This window comes from Cryptomeria japonica, chromosome 8 (assembly GCF_030272615.1).
Source record: "Cryptomeria japonica chromosome 8, Sugi_1.0, whole genome shotgun sequence".
Classification (NCBI taxonomy): Eukaryota; Viridiplantae; Streptophyta; class Pinopsida; order Cupressales; family Cupressaceae; genus Cryptomeria; species Cryptomeria japonica.
In genome coordinates this window covers 432,932,838-432,937,332 of record NC_081412.1, presented here as the reverse complement: position 1 = coordinate 432,937,332, position 4,495 = coordinate 432,932,838, and positions in this window count along the sequence as shown.

The window sequence follows — 4,495 nt, the reverse complement described above, 5'->3', positions numbered from 1 at the left end:
GACCAGTCTACCACCGAGAAAGGATGCACCACCGGTTGTGCTTTTTCGGTCATCTATATTGCCTGCCCAATCAACATCTGTGTATACTTTCAAGTTGAAATCCTTGCTATATGGATACCACAATCCATAGTCTATAGTTCCCTTCAGATACCTAAGAATCTGCTTGACTGCAACCAAGTGGGATTCTCTTGGGCTTTTCTAGAATCTTGCAGTAATGCCAATTGCATGTGCAATATCCGGTCTGCTATGCACTACATAATGCAACTTACCAATCATTGATTGGTATTCCTTCTCATCAACCAATGCTGAGTCATCTTCTTTGGATAGTTTACAACCAGTCACCATTGGAGTACCAACCGGTTTGCTATCTTCCATGCCAAAGGTCTTCAACACCTCTTTGACATACTTGGACTGAGTGATAAAGATTCCATCTTTCATCTGCTAGATCTACAATCCAATGAAGAATTTAATCTCCCCTATGAGTGACATTTCAAACTCTTTCTTCATCTCATCTGCAAACTCATGACTCATCTTGTCATCACCACCAAAGATAATGTCATCAACAAATACCTCACAAATCAGGATCTGATCTCATTCAGACTTCAAGTAGATATTGCTATCTTCACTTGTTCTCTCAAATCCAATCTTCACAAGATGGGAATGTAGACATTTATACCATGCTCTAGGTTCTTGCTTTAGACCATATAAAGCTTTATGTAGCCTACATACCATGTCACTATCTTCAGATAGGGCAAACCCATCTGGTTGCTCAATATACACCTCCTCTTCAAGTACACCATTTAGGAATGCAGATTTTACATCCATTTGATATACTTTGAAACCTTTAAAAGCTTCATATGCAAGAAGCATATAGACTCCTTCCAATCTGGCTACAGGAGCAAAGGTTTCTCCATAGTCTTCTCCTTCTTCTTGCGCACATCCTTTGCACACCAATCTAGCTTTGTTCCTAATCACTATGCCATCCTCATTCAACTTATTTCTAACAACCCATTTGGTACCAATGACATTTTTATGCTCTGGTCTGGATACCAAAGACCATGCACCATTTTTCTCTATCTGGTCAAGTTCCTATTCCATTTCCTTGATCTAGTCTTCATCTTTATGGGCCTCTTTGAATGATTTAGGCTCAAATTCAGAGATCATACATGAGTTTTCTCTGACCTTTCTTCTTGTAAGGATTTCACATCCTTATCTCCTATGATCTGCTTAGGATCATGATTCAGCTTGACATACTGAGGAATGGTCTTAATGGATTCCTCTTTCTTTTCTTCTTCATCCTCATCTCCATCAGTATCAACATCTACATCTACTGGTGTAGGAACACTGTTACCGATACTTGGTTGATTGGCAACCGGTTCCCAGAAGGTTACAACCGGTTCATTTACCACTTGCTCACTGCCAATTTCCTCAGTTTTCTCAGAGGTTTCATCAACTCTTACATTGATGCTTTCCATAATTCTCTGTGTCCTATTTTTGAAACACTTGAGAGCTTTGCTCTTGGTGGAATATCCTAGGAATATTCTCTCATCACATTTCACATCAAATTTTCTCTGGTGTTCACTCCTCTTGATGTAACATTTGCTACCAAACACTCTAAAGTAGCTAACCATAGGTGTCTTACCGGTCCAATACTCATAAGGAGTTTTATCCTCACCTTTTTTGATGAGTACCCAGTTCATTGTGTAGACTGCAGTGCTCATCGCTTCTCTCCAAAAGGTGTGAGCTACCTTTCCTTGAATCAACATGGTTCTAGTTGCTTGAACCATAGTCTGGTTATTCCTCTCTGCTAGGCCATTCTGCTGTGGAGTCTGGGGGGTAGATAGTTGCCTCTTGATGCCATGTTCTTCACAATACTTGTTGAATTCACTGGAAGTGAATTCCCCTCCTTGATCAGTTCTCAGGCACTTGATCCTTTTACCGCTTTCCTTCTCCACTAATGCTCTGAAAACTTTGAACTTTACAAAGGCTTCAAACTTGTCTTTCAAGAATGTGACCCACATCATTCTTGAGCAGTCATGAGTGAGAATCGTGAAGTACCTATCACCCTGCACACTTCTAGTTTTCATAGGACCACACAAATCAGTATGCACAAGATCAAGCAAGTTGTCAGCAGTGACAGATTTAACTTTAAAGGTTGAGGAAGACATTTTCACCAATTGACACTCTTTTCACAAGGTATTATCTGGTTTGCTTAGCACTGACAACCCTCTAACTGCCTTGATCTTACTATCCTTCACAATGTTATCAAAGTTTACATGGCAGAGTCTCCTATGCCATATCTAGCTATCATCAAATTTAGCCATAAGACATGTACTTATATTTGCATTTAGCTGAGATAGGTTACCTTTGGTCTGCATGCTGGTGGCCACCAATTCACCATTCTTTACTTTGATTCTGCAAACTCCATTCTTGAATTCCAAAGTGAGGCCACTGTCATTCAGCTAGGCAACACTCAGAAGGTTGTGTCTGAGACCATCAACCCAATACACATTATCAGCACTACTCTTTCCATTCAGAGAGAAGGACCCTCTGCCTTTGACCATGCATGGTGCATCATTGCCAAAGCAAACCACACCACCATCATACTCTTTGAAGGATAGAAACTTGCTCCAGTCACCAGTCATATGGTGAGAACAGCCACTGTCAATGATCCACTCATTGAAATTATCAAACCAGGAGACAAGAGCCTTCTTGTCTGACACATCTTCCTTGACAACAACAAACATAATATCTTCTTTTTCTTCATCCTCTGACTCCTCATCTGTGACACCTTCATCAATTGCCACAAAACAGTTTCTCTGGTTTCCTCCTTTGAATTTCTTGAACCTTTCCGGTTTGTCCTTGTTGTCGCCATTAGGATAGTTTACAACAATATGTCCTATCTCGTTACAAGAAAAGCATTTCAAAGGTAGCTTACCTCTGTATTTGCCAGTTCCTTTAGGAAGTTTCCTAGCAAGGAGAGCTTCAAATGCCATCAGAATCTCCTCATCATCCATTTCTCTGCTCTGTCTTGGTTTACCACTAGTGCTAGCTTCTTTTCCTTTTTTGGATGGTATAGCGGAAGCTTTAAAAGCTGATTTAGTCTTTTGAACACTACCATCAAAACTATTTAGCTCATAGGCTGTCAACTTTGCAATGATGGAGTCTAGGGATACCTTAGTCTTGTCTATTGATCTCAGCTCCTGAATAGCACCAACCCTTATTGCATAGACCGACAATAGGGATCTTAGGACTTTGCTTATCATAGTGGAATCTTCTATTTTACCACCTGCACTCTTGATATCTCCAACAATGGTTTTGATTCTTATTCCATACTATTGAATGGTCTCACCTTCAACCATCCGCATATCTTCAAACTTCCCTCTAAGGCTTTCTTTCTTAGCTTGTTTTACATGCTCATCACCACCATAGATATTTTCAAGAGTATCCCATACCTCTTTGGGATTTACCTTATCTTGGACATCAATAAACTCAATGTTAGATAAACTACTAATTAGGGCTTCCATGACTTGCCCATTCTCCTGCAACTCTCTGTTTTGGTCATCGGTGAGAGTAGTGGTGGGGGCAACATAGGCATTCTCAACATAGATCTAGTGTTGAGAGCCCATGCTTCTGATGTATATCTTCATTCTATCTTTCCATATACTAAAATTTTCTCTGTTAATCTTTGGACCTTCCCTCTTCATCATTAGACTGGGATCTTTACCTCAAGCGGTTAAGCTTATAGCACAGAGGACCTGGAGGACACTCTGATACCAATTGATAACTCAATGATGAAAGAATAGTACCAAACCGGTACTAAGGGGGGGGGGGTGAATCAGTATAGACAAAAACACACTCTTAAACTAGTTTGTCAGCAGACACTATGCATTGACAGACAAATAGTAACACTGGTCCTAAAATAGAGCACAACCGAAAAAAACCCAGAATAGCTAAGACAAGCATAAACTAGTTGATACCTATCTTCTCATATACTCTAACACTTCATTTCCATTTCACCCTAATACATGAACAAGTAATCTACCATCAAAGATATACATATGAGCAACTAGATCAACATGATTTACTGGTTGATAGAAAACAACAAAGCATCACATGAGGAAGACATCACACATAACACACATATTTTTCACATGGAAACCCAATTGGGAAAAACCACGGTGGGGATGAATACCCACAAGCTTGTTTTTGAACTCTTTAGAAGTCCGCTTTGTTAGGAGCCTTGTTCGGTTAAAGACTGATACGATAGGTTCTGTTAGGAACTGATCCTGTTAGGGATCACCCGGTTAAGGGATGGCAAGAATACCCAGTTAAGGGTTAAACCCTATTAAAGGTTACCTTATTAGAGGATTTCAAGAACTCAATTATTTTGAGTCACCCTATTAAAGGATTTACAACAAGCTGGTTAAAGCTACCCTGTTAAGGGATTTTCCAACTATTGAGGTGGTTAGAGATCAACAGGTATTACAATGAT